The sequence below is a fragment of the Bolinopsis microptera genome, unplaced genomic scaffold (genome assembly GCF_026151205.1).
Source record: "Bolinopsis microptera isolate Bmic1 unplaced genomic scaffold, MBARI_Bmic_1.0 sca37, whole genome shotgun sequence".
Taxonomy (NCBI): domain Eukaryota; kingdom Metazoa; phylum Ctenophora; class Tentaculata; order Lobata; family Bolinopsidae; genus Bolinopsis; species Bolinopsis microptera.
Window position 1 is genome coordinate 1 of NW_026971809.1, and position 13,697 is coordinate 13,697.

The 13,697-nt window shown below is 37.3% G+C and overlaps 1 long non-coding RNA gene across 1 annotated transcript; it reads left to right on the plus strand.

The window, feature by feature from the left end:
- Window positions 1–8,933: 8,933 nt before the first annotated feature.
- Window positions 8,934–13,377, plus strand: LOC134825722 (uncharacterized). Its single transcript, XR_010161597.1, has 5 exons — window positions 8,934–9,052; window positions 10,524–10,668; window positions 11,051–11,184; window positions 12,909–12,994; window positions 13,163–13,377. It is a non-coding gene; the product is annotated as an uncharacterized LOC134825722 (long non-coding RNA).
- Window positions 13,378–13,697: the final 320 nt, after the last annotated feature.

Consider the following 13,697-nt stretch of genomic DNA (forward strand, 5'->3'; position numbering starts at 1 on the left):
TAATCATTTTTTTAACCATTGAATAATAATAAGTGTTTTACTTGGGTCTTTAAAGAAATCATACATAAAATTAACGAGAATATCTGATTTAAAAGTTACTCTACAGTCGATTTATTATCAAATTATTCTTGCCCTAAATTAACTAGAATGTGCCACTATCATTACGCTAATGTTTATGAGGTGTGACACATAACACAATGATTTCCTGATAAAAGTAAAAATGGTTTCTGACCATCAGTACAGAGTTAATACACATATACATTATACAAGGCTCTGGCAGCTTTTTTAGCCGGGAACAGGACCAGGACTGGAAAAAAATGCTGGGACCAGGACTTTGACTAACAAAATTGTTACTTCATAATAACAATTTGATGTATTTCGACAGTATGCTATGTTAGCAACTTGGTTGATCAGTGTTTTAAATTACCAGACAATACAAAATTTTGATTAAATTAACAAATAGCATAAAACATACTCATTATGGTATTTGGTTAATGGTTATCCGTATCTTTAATATACTAGATCCTGAGTAGCCATTTTGGTTTAACAGTGCAACTACTTTATATACTATCACTTCGAGATGGCCAGGCCTACTCTCATGCTGTCTATATGTGATGATTAATTCTGAAAAACTAGGGACAACTGGGGAATGATCCCAGAACCTCGAGATTTCGCGTCTCTTGCTCTACCAATTGAGCTACTGACCCTGATTCTCAGAGCGAAATCACCACTCATATACAGCACAATTTCATGCTTTGTATTCCACACAAAGCATGAAATTGTGCTGTATATGAGTGGTGATTTCGCTCTGAGAATCAGGGTCAGTAGCTCAATTGGTAGAGCAAGAGACGCGAAATCTCGAGGTTCTGGGATCATTCCCCAGTTGTCCCTAGTTTTTCAGAATTAATCATCACATATAGACAGCATGAGAGTAGGCCTGGCCATCTCGAAGTGATAATAATAATTAAATGTTTCGCAGATTGGCAATCATCGGTGTTGTTGGTGTTGTACACACTGCACTGATAATGATATCACGTTGAACGTGTAATGTAAATATAGTGTGGATACATGCGAATATATATTCTAAATAACTACTTTATATACTATGCATACATTACCTTAGTTCCCAAAAATTTGTGTGCCATTATATTGAGCACAATTTACTTGAGCCCGAAAAATTTGGGCAGAAAATTTGAACTCATTTGGGCGACCAAAAATTTGGGCACAAATTCTTCGAAAAATGAACAATTTTCCACTAAAAATCGTTCATCTTTAGTGAAATCTGTCATTTCACTTGGTTAAGCCATGAATGACAGATTAGAAAACTAAAATTTCAAATATTATTTCACTTGGATATGAAGAAAAAGCCATCTTTCTATAGATCTCAGGGCCACAGGCTAAATGCCAAAAGTTTGGTTAGCAAAAAATTTAGCAGACGGAAAAGATTTATGCAATTTATTTGGTCTGCAAAAAATTTGGGCGAGAGGCCCGCTCAATTTTTTTGTCGCCCAAATTTTTAGGAATTAAGGTACTTATTGAGATTACTGATCAACCAGTAAAAAACTTTTTTCCCACCGCCAATGAGTTCCTGATCTCCAAGCTAGATGAGGGCTTCTGCCAAAGAAGGAGTACAAGAATCAGTGTGGACAGTGATATCGATCAGGTGGGACTGACGACTCAGTCAGTTGGCGCCCCCGCAGAAAAAGCGCTCTCCTATTGGCGCCCCCTCCCCTTTTGGGGCCCTCCCCTTTTGGCACCCCTCCCTAAAATTGAACAAATTAGGTTATTTTAGAGGATACACCAGTAAACAGCCTGGGCGCCAACAGGCAATGTGACACCACTTGGGTCCTTCGTTATGCCACTGCTGCCATATGCTTCGGATTTCTTGACAGATTTCCGCCTTTTATTCCTGCGAATGATAAAGTCGATTGACTATGACTATTTATTGGATAGATACGTCAAGAGTTTACCCCTCGCTTCTAAAATATGGTGTTTGAGATTTCAAGCAGTCGCTCCAATAGCATATCCTTAAGAAGTCTACCATTTCGGTTTGCCAAACCCCTGTCCAATGTTCGATTTTCTGCTGAGTGATGACAAGACATGTGAATTTAAGTCTCTTACAAAAAATAGTAGGTTGTGGGCTGGTATCTAATCGATAGCTCCACCAATGCTGTTTAGAATTAGAATTAGAATTAGAATCAAATTTACACAGCAATACAATAAGAATAAAAAATAATTTAAGAAGCTTCAATCTGCTGTGCAGGACATTCAAGTCAGTCGAAAACTGTTAGCAGAACACCCTACTAAGGACATAAGGAATAAAAGGATATAGCATGAAAAACATAATAAGTAATAAATTAATGAGTGATAAAATAAGATATGATTTAACAGTGAACTGTGGGCATGAAGGTAACAACTAACAATTAATGTTGAAAATTACATAGATGCCCACTTTGGAATTACGTTAGTAATATTATTTACAGTTATACACAGAGAAGTATAGAACAATAATAGAATGGCAATGATAACAAATGGGAACGAATAAAGGAGATGTTTAAAGTTCTATACTTCTGAAAATAGGTCATATAACGCAGGGGGCCTTTCCACCCGACAAAAACTCCAACACCTTAAAATTTGTTTCAGTTGTCACATATCTAGAGTGTAGAAATAGTCGAAACTATTGTTTATTTCATAGGATGAGACTCCTTGAATTACATCTGACATAAATTTAGATTTCATACATTGTGCGAATTTTACACTACATTCTATAGTCCTTATGTTCTCTGGAATTGTATTCCAACATTTTGCACCTAAATATGTAAAGGTTTTGTATGTTCTGGATTTGTGAATATAAAGGTTGCACCTCTCAGCTGTCATAATAGTTTTATTTTTCATCTACTGTAGGTCACCATAATAGTTATAACTGAGTTCTCTGGACACATGGCTACCATCGTCTTCTTGCTCTGACCAGGGACCTTACAGTAGCGTCACGTAGTACACGATGGCACCTGGCACATGGTTAGGTGAAATTGTCTTCCTGTCATGCGTTAGACAGAAATCAATGAGAATAGTTCTTTTTGTCCAAGACAATTACAATATCAACCCGCCAATTAGATAGACGCCTCAATATTCAATATTGGGCACTGGGCCTTCATGCCGAAGTTGTGATGAGGCGAGAGCTACCACGAGATCCTGAATCCTTGTACTCGATTTCAGTGTTTCTGAATGCCTAGAATCTGTAAACCACTATCTCTCATCTGTTCTCTTATTGTTCACATATTTAAAGAGTTAAAATAATTTCCTTCTGGCCATGTAGTAGCTAGGGTGCGATTATATTGGGACCTATCCGCATACCTGCATGCATGTTTATTTTTTGTGAAATAGCCCCTGCAGTCAATGTAATAAGCACCAATAATACAAATTCACCGTACAGCACGATAATTCAAGGCGTATGAGGGCCTCCTGTGCATTGCAAGTGTGTAAAAAGGACGAAAAATTGATAATTTTCGCTTATATTTGATATTTGAAAGACCAAATTTTTTAATAAATTTTTAAAATTCACATAAGAAAAACGAAATTAATTTTTTTAAAAACAAAATTTGTATTTACCACGAAACAATCAATACATATTATGTTATATTCATTTCACCTAACCATATCCTTTCGCGCCACTGCGGGCGCGCTTGTTTCACAAGTCAAGAAAAGCACCTATCCACGAACCCCGATGGGAAGGTTCGTGCGCGCGCGTGCAGTGCTGACAACAGCGTCGGTGTAGCGAAGGTAGTCTTAGCACTTCTCCCTCCAGTATGCAGTAACCACTCTTCAGGTTTCTATAATGCATGGTGACCGTGTATAGGGGTTAATTAGGCGTAAACTACAGTACAGCTGAACTTACACCTACATTCAGGAAAGAAAAATTTAGGAAAGAAAAATTTTTATTTACCACAAATAATCAATACATAATGTTATATTCATAAATAAATTCAAATTTCAATTTCAAACACATATACAGTACGCCGCGCACACAGCCACAATTTAAAATTGTTCAGAAATTCGTAGGTCAGCTGTAGGCGCCGCGCACAGGATCTATTTAATTGTTAACTTACAATTACATGTCACATTTCTTAATTACTAGAGCCAAAATTTCAGAAGCAAAATAATTTAAAAGATATTTCTGTCGTTCACGCAGTACAGGCCGTGAGCACTGCGATCTAATTAATATAATAATGGAGAGATTCCAAAAAACCGCGCGCTCGTTATTTATTGTGATTAAATTGAGTGCGCGCCACTGTGAACAGCAGTACCGCTCAAGCATGAATTAGTACTGAGCGGTACGCAGTTCTGCGTGAGGCGTAGACATTTGTAGCACACGTTTCATTCAACTAATCCATTAATCCATGTGACATGTACAATGTAATTATATTAAAGCAAAAAGAATATTAATTTTAATAATAATTGACGTAAACATATGTGTTTAAATAACATCTATAATCTAGCGAGTTACTAATACCGTTCGCGTTTGTTTGTATTCTTGATTATATATCTTTACACTAGCCTATATTATGATGGAGATATACATTATATAATTGCTCCAATATTCAACACTGCTAAACAACAAATACCTACTCGCCCATCGATGAAGCAGTCGCCAAAACAAAGCTCAAAGTTAATATATCTTCGTACTTCGTTTTGGAAACTGTAGAATTCCAATAAATAATCGTGTATTCGATGGGCAAGCACTCGCCACTTGAGGCCGAGACAAACGGCACCAGCTCCGCCCCGCAACCGTGAAGTAAGGCGGGGCGGTGGTGTGCGCCGTTTATACGGCCCACAGCACGAGACATTTTGAGCTTCAAGACTTAAGACTATAAAAGTCCCGAATTAAACGTAGCGACTTACCATCGTCAGCCGTCAAAAATTTAGAATTTGTATGTTATAAACTCCACACCTGCTATCAGTCTAACATGTAATTTAGTTTGTTATTGGCTAAATTTTCAACTCGATTAAGCGATGCAGACGGATGAACTAGGCTTCTCCTCCGTCAAAAACACAATGAGAGGGGATTGTGGAAGGACACGAACACTATTCGTTAACTCGTACCCCGGGTACCCCCTAGAACTGTGTCCCATCAGAGAGAGCCCATCACCCGTCAGATCGAAAACAGTGTTTTAGTTTTGATATATGCTGTACCAATTACAATAAATGGTAAGTCAAGGCTGACGTTGGTAGCAAAGTATAAAGTGACACGTCACAACAAAATAACCACTACACACTACACACACTATACGCTATAACTATTGTACACAGTACACAGTATAACTAAAATATAAAATATAAACAAGTTACAAGAGACAAAAGAGTTTACAGAAGAGTTTTACATCGGCTCAGCACCACCAGGACATTGGCTATACACGTGGGTCAATTAGTTTGATTTGGTATGGCTCGACCGGGAAAGTGGTCGAAATTAGTGCTCTTAATGAGTCATCACTGTCGTCTGAATATTAGAGCGGGAACTTCCCAAGTTTCGGCCGACAACGCGACGCGCACAGCATGGGCGCGCAATGCTATGCGCGGTCTCATATTACTGTGTCATTCGGCGGTTGCGCTCAGAGTTACTGGGAATGAGTTGTATGTTGTTTACCTAAATTCAAGCATGGTATTCATAGATAAGCTTGTCAGTCAGTAAGTGCTTATGTGGGAATAACAGGCAAATGAATATCACTTCATAATCAGAATTCAGTGAAATTTCTGTCGCACCACTCAGTTCCATACCGGTTTTGAGCTCTTAGAAGTGACTGTTTAAGTAAATTCTTGACAGATCCGCATGTGGAGGTGAAATTTAACGGGCCAACTTTACGGAATTCGTTCCACAGCCATGCAGATTTATAAATAAATTGATTAGTTGGAGAGGGTGTAATGAACAGATTATCTTTCCTATTTGATATGTTGAATAAGTAGTATAACGAAATTGGTACTCGTGACTTAATGATCTTAAAAAGTTCCATTAAACAACGGTATCGGTACAGGTTCTCTGTAACAAGTAATTCATGTTTTGTGAATAGAGGCTTAGTGGACTCTTTAACATAGAATTCAGATCCTAGACGTTGAGAATTAATTGGTCTTGCTCTAGCACATGTCTTGAATTTGTCTACATAAGCTTCATAGTCTCCAAATAGAATCCTGATACACTTCTTTTGAGTAATAAATAGTGGTTTTAACTGATTATTGGGAATACCTCCCCAGACAGAAATAGCATAACCTAGGTGTGATTCAAAGAGAGAATGATATATTTGTTTATATAGTGATTCTGGTAAGCATTTCTTAATACGGTAGATACGTCCACAAGCACTTCTTAGTTTCTTGTTGAGGGATGATATATGTGGTTTCCAGCTCAATTTATCATCCATGATTACTCCGAGAAACTTTGTCTGACTTACACGTTTAATTATTTTGTTATTAATGGACAAGTTTTGGCTATCTATATCGGCATCTAATTCGTTATTATTACGTTTAGAGGGAGAAAAATACATGTAACAACACTTCTTTACATTAATGTGCAGTAGGTTAACTCCCATATATTTGTTTACGGCCTGTAGTGCTTCATTAGCCAATTCATATGCTTTATTTCTCGAATCGGCAGCGACAAATATATTAGTATCGTCTGCAAATAAGACAAGCATGCAAGCTCACCTGGTCCAATGAGCGGAAAACGGAGGACAAGGTCTGGTGACGTCATAGTCACGTGACCTCATAGGCTCATAATTACGTGACCTCAGACCCAATCAATGATCAATTAGGTTTGGGCATGGTCAGCCCCCTGTCACCTGATCTTTAGGTGACTTGTAGCGCGATGCACTACTGGGTCGCGCGCGCATCAAATATATTATTATAATGCTTCTCGCAACCACAGATCGGTAGATCGGCAAGATGCACCACTGTGCCTCACCGAGCTGCGAAGGATTGACATCGTGAATCAATAGGTGACGTACGACACCCTCGTTTACGCAATCAATGTCTGAAAGGCTACACACGTTGCATATGACGACAAAAGCGCGGGAAATTTTGGCACCACTGTACAGTGGTGCCAAAATTGTTGGGTGGGTTCATGGCTAGAGCCCTTTTTACCGCCGTGAGGCGGGCGCGCGCTACTGCAAGTGCAAGGGCTCTGGATAGAGCAATATATTCATAGATAAATTCAAATTCGAAATTCAACCATATTTATTCACATAGCCATGTGTATACGCGTACTGCGTGACGCGCTTGTTTCACAAAATGAATATATCCTTTGCCGCCTACGGCGATCGCGCGCTACTGCAAGCGAGAGGGCTCTGGTTAGAGCAACCATATATACACAGCCCGCCGCTCAAACAGCCACACATTGTTGAGAAATCTTTAGGTGCGGTTGTAAACGCCGCGCGCAGGGTCTATTAAATTGTTATTTTATAATTACATGTCACATTTATTAATTACTATAGAGCACACGATGGGACCACGTTGAATAGAGCCGCGCTATTTTCTATCCCGTTTGGCGCTGCTAGTCGCGCTTGCGTCCGCGCGTTACGCGTACGTCATGTAAAATATTGAAATCACAAATGCGATCTTATTGTTGCGCGCGCGACCATGCGCTACCTATTTCCATGTTTTGAATTAAAAAATCGACGTACGACCACAGTATATAAATTTTGAAACAATTAATTATTTGGTAATTGATGCATCTAGAGTCATTTTAATATAGCTTGTATACATTTTTATTGTTATGCATAGATAGATAGCCTGATGAATCGAGCGCTAATTCTAATGCAGAAGAAATGACTACTTATGAGCAAACAAACCGCCTAGTTTGATGTTAACTTTCGTATTCTTTACTATTTAAGCAAATTGTATTGTTGGCTGATATTCTTCCAGCTTTAAATTTGATATCGTCCACAAGTTTCGGGAAATGATGTTTGTAGACTTGAGACTGTATGCTCACGACCTTTTGTAAATACATATATGAAGAATAGAACATCATATCACCTATTCTTTGATATAAAGTGAAAATCTCCAAATAAGATTTCATTGAATCCTCGATCTGACACTTTCAAAGATATTCAAATCATTGGTAACATATTGATTGTTGTAGATCACAGGTCTATGAATTCTCACATACCATCTCCATGACGAAGCACACAATTTTTCCTACTGGAGGCCGTACAGTGAGTTCTAATGGCTTGTCCCAAATACATCAATGTGCTTGACTTCTATAACTTAACATTATGAGCCTTTAATCTTATGTCCCAACTCCCATCGTATAGATGATTGATATTTCTTACAAGCACACAAGCAGAATTTCTTCTATAGGCTTCTTTTGAAATTTTCTTTGTTGTCTTTTTAAACCAAGAATATATTGCTCTATGAGATAATGCCATTTTCGAAAGATTTGAAGATGAATGTTTATTAGTGGGCTACAAAATCCTGCCACTCATCATTGCCTATTGTAAAGTAAAATTATTTCTTGGAGCACTTAAATCAACCACCTGCCACAATACAAATTCTCGCATTCCAATAAATGTTATTATATGTTTATTGTTTCTTTTTACCCATATTTTGACCAATTGTAAAAATATATATGCTCAAATGGATATTCTTTTAATTAAGTACCGGCGAAAGAAGGTGGACACCAAACATGAGATCCATCTATCAGAAGTCTCCTACAATCTCATCCCTGCCCCTTTAATGGAGTCTAAATAATGGAGCAGATCATGCGTTTTGAAACTTTTATATATTAGATTGTTAAAGATTTAAAATATTGTGCTCTGCCAATTGCAACACTCAAAATTTGATTGTGCTCTGCCAATCGCATCACTTGATTTAATTGAATGTATATTAAATACATTTTGACACATTTTTCCTTTTATTTACTATCGAAACTTCTATTAGGGAAAACGAAATCTTTGACATACTTATTCTAATCAATTCAATTTAGGTGCCTACAGTTCATGTATGATGAATCTACTGGTTAGTGGTGACGACGCAGTCTTAACATTGGAGTGAGCCAATCTAATCCAAGCAAGTGAGGGAAGTAATTTTATTTTAAACCTGGCGTGCACCAAGTTGGAAATGCAGTATCCAAGACAACCCACCATTATTAAAGGCTAGTTAGACATTTAAATTGAGTACACAACAGTTTGGTTAGGAATAAGGTTAAGGTTCCTAAAGTCATAATAACTATCTGTAACCCCTACCCTTGCATTATTTTAAATTTGTTTCACTAAAAAGTTTGTTTCACTATTTCTCACTCTTATCCTAAAAGTAGTTTATTATGATCATAGTTCTATAATACATGGGAAGTATCTGTGCAGCCCCACAACCAAGTCTACTCTTGGTTTTAGGGCTGCACAGATACTGCCCCACTCAATTCCCAACCCAAAACTGGACACCTTTTAGGTTACATAACTCAATGCACTCAATGATGGTAGCCATAAAGCACATCACTCCATTTGTATCCTTTAACACACTATGATTTATTAAAACATTGTTACAGGCATTATTACTCAAATTTCTATTAAAATGAAACTGTAACCTTGCAGTGCAGAGTATGAATCAACCCCGAAATGTTGCTATTTAACAATTAACATAGCAATTAGAAAGATAGATTATTGTGTTTATCCTTAGAATTCTATTAGTTGTATAATGTAAAACCGGTATAGTGTTGGAATTGTTCTCTGTATTTTGTAAAATTGATCCAGAAGATCAGAAAGGGATGCACTTATGCATCAAAATGTTATGTATCCCAAATTTCTTGTTCCCAAGGTATTACATTTTTCACTCAGTGAGTGTTTCTGATTAAAGTATGAGTGTTGGGTGTTTGTCATGTAATGTAGGGCTGATCAGTGGTCAGTTATTTTGATTGATAATTAACTGTGACATAATGGGACTGTTGAAAAGCACTGCGCTATTTCTATTCCGTTTGGCTCTGCTAGTTGCGCTTGACCACGCGCTACATGTACGTCATATCATTGATCAAGTTTTTATTTGTTTAGATACAAGCTTGTCACGTTTGGCCATCATAATTAAAGTGAAGTAAATAATTCAGTATCTTAATTAGGTGGCTGCATTTTGTTTTGAGTTTAGTAGGTCCTAGTATTTATCCCTATGCAGTCACTCAGATAAGTTTTATACCAGGACACTTCAACAAAAACACATATTCTGCCCACAATAAGGGGCCATAATTGTTTCAATTATGCAAATGTATAGGATTATTATTATCATTACCTTGATGCAGTTATCTGTGCACATATGAATAGTCCAAATATACATTTTTTTAAAAATTGTGCATAAAAAGCGGCCACTTTGTTGATTTTATTTGGATTCGATCTAAGTACCACTGATCTGATATTATTTTCATTGTCGGGCTGAAATAAAACTTGTGAAAATTCCAAGAATGCACTGAGCACATTTATGCGCATTGCTAAGCATCTGGCTAATTTAATACTGCAACTGGCTAATGTATAATTGAGATAATTAACATGACCTTTATTCAGATGACGGTAAGATGATTTCGATGATGTCAAAACCGTTGGAGAGATGGATGCCTCATCTACCCCTGGTTGGCTCACAATACATATGATTATTCTGTTTGATATTTTTTCCTCCTCTTCAATCATTGTTGGTCTTCAGCTGTATGAGGTAATTTATTTCAAACAACTAAGCCTGATGCAAATGATGTTAAATATTATTAAGATCTGTCTTTCTTGTATGATCACATAATTCCGTGTTCTTGATGGAAGGCCACATGCACTGTTTTCAAACTTTAAAACAACGACCAAGCACTGTGTTGTTTTTGTTCTAATCATGATCAGTTTATAGTTATCTTCTGATCTATTTAATTTGAGGCAAGCCACGCTTATAATACTTATTGTATCTTTACTAATAAGCTTGATCATATTCTCAGTAAATGACGGTTTTTAAATGAGCATGTGCTTCGTTACTTTTAGGATTAACTTACTTTTCGCTAGCTGCTTTAATGGCTACATTGTTATTTGTTGTGCTAATGATACCAAAATCGTAGAATAGAGAGAGAGAGAGAGAGATTGTGCTGACTGAAATAGTGGTGACTGGAGAACTCAGAAATACAAATCTGTGCAACATCTTAAAATTCCTAGTTTGATAGCCCTTACAACTCCCTCTGACACACACCGTTTAGTAAGTACTGTAATACTATTTTAAATACGTCCTTAGATAAAGAAATATTGGTCATATTTTACCGGGGGAGGAGGGGGGACCCCGGGATCAGGTACTGAGTACTGTTAACTGTACGTGACGTTGGGGTGGTGTGTCATATATTCTTCCAAAACACAGTTAGTACTTTTGTACTAAGTGGTGGATCTGCTGCTCATTTCCCAGAAAAACAGTTTGTACTGTATGTTACTAAATAGTGAGTCTTAGGTCTAATTTGCCCAAAAACAGTTAGTAAATTAAGATATAATTTATTAAACAGAGTGCGATTGATCTTTTGTATAATTTTAAAAAGTGGCCTTTGGCTTTGTTGACTTTTCCGTTTGAGAAGGTGCAGTGTTTAATTTATTTTAAAATGTATTTCAACTACTGGTTCTTAAATGATGTGTGATATGTATATTGTATAGTACACATTACATACATGCCATGTGTGTAATTGTAATCTGTAAACATGTGGGCGTGTGTTAGTGTATGTTTTTAATTAAGCATAGATATCTCAACTGTTAGTTTCATTGTTTACATTCAATATCGGATCCTTTTAAAACTAAAAAGTCATATTTAATGAGCTGTTTAAAGCAATTTCTGGGTGGGTATCTTATTTTATAAACATAGACTCACCAGCATACACCTCTATGTTATTTGCTATAAATTCTGATATTTTTATGGAAGGGAGACGGGGTAGACCATGTTTAAACTTATTAGATGTTATTAGAAAAGACTTGACTAGTAGAAATCTTGATATTAGACTTAAGAATTTGACTGATTTCGAAGACCTTAGATTTTTAGCTTTAGATAGGGAGGAGTGGAAGAAGTTAGAAGATGGTTGATGTTTTTGTTTTCTTTTTTATGCGTTTTGATATCTATAAGGTGCCTAGGATGCTCTTTTAAAGAGATATTTCGTACTTTGAAAGATTTACTACTAAGACATAGTACAGTGATTTCTCAACAGTTAGTACCACAAAAGCCGGTAAAAGGGGGTGGGTGTCTTAATTATTATCCTAAAAACAGTTAATACATGATCCCTTACCCCCGGCCCCCGGCCCCCCCGGCCCCCCCGGCCCCCCCCCCCCCCCCCCCCCCCCCCCCCCCCCGATTTTACTGCTGCTAGGTAAAAATACTTTCATAGGTTCAATAGGTAGGTACTGCAATTGTATGGCATGAATATCTATAAAATTGTTTACACGTTTAGCGACAGTGAAAAGAAATCATAACAGCCACTTATTCTTGGAGATGGCAAAAAGATTAAATAAGCTAAAAGAAGCTTGTATTAATCCTCTGGATGTGGTATCTCCTCTATTTCAGAAGTCTTGGCCCAGATTTCTCTGGTCTACTAGACGTGGAGCACAGGTGTAAGTCTACTTCAAATGTTTGTTGAGAGTGTCGGTTGAGTGTTAGCAAATAACTCTTTCCAACGTAGATTGATGGCCATTGCAGAAATATTCTCCTGTACCGTAGCGAGTAGATCATCTTTTGCTTTCTTGGACCAAGACTGAGTGCTGTGTTGTGAGTGTGAGTAGAAATGGTGACCTTTCCTCTTCGGGGGCGGGGGAGGAGTGGTAGTGAAATGTTGATGGGGGAGCGGGAGAAGTAGAGAGGGAGTTGTGGAGTATTTTGTGGAGCGGTTTGAGGAACAAACTAAATAACCTTCGAATAGATTTCGTAATTCCTGCTAGCATTGTACAAAATTTCAGGGATTAAATCCTGAAAAGTAGCGAATAGTATTGCCGATCAGGCCAGGACCATGTAAAAGTGTAACATTCCTTCTCCGAGAACAAATGTAAGTTGAAGCAAAATTACTATTGCCAATTATTTGCCAATGCTGATGAAAAAATGTTATTAAGATTTAGAAAGTTCTGAGATTATTATCTATCATACAATTTTGACACAACTCACGACTTGCTGAGGTTATGTTTCAAATTCGTTTCACATTATTAATCTTTGACAGGGAGTTAATTCTGCCACAAAAGAAAAGAATGAACTGATGAACTCGTTCACACTACCCCTCGCTCTTCAACTGTTGGAGAAAACTTCCTTCTATCGCTGCTCGCAACACAGCAGAACTTGGTTTAATTCTGTGCGCTAAAATTTTGCAAACGAGGCCTAAAATACTGTTATGTAGGATAGACTGTTATGTAGGATAGACGGAATCGTTTCAGTAACTTTCTTGATCTTCTTTAGAAACTCTTTCAACAACATTGACAAAGTCCAGTTTGCCTGCTGAAATTTCAGAATCTTGCTCTACTTTACGGAAGGCGCGAATGTAAAATCTATGAATTGTAAAAAAAGCAATCAATGTCAGTTAAGAGTTAAAATTTGAATCTGCATGATATGGTCGGTCGAATATAATATAATGAATCGATCCAAAGCCAGCAGGCTTTTCGCACTGGCCAGTATTGCTTTTTGAAGGGAAACGCTACAATGCTCATCAAGGAGCAAATCCTGGTTCGCGTAACCAATATCAAACGCATCATGGAATCCAT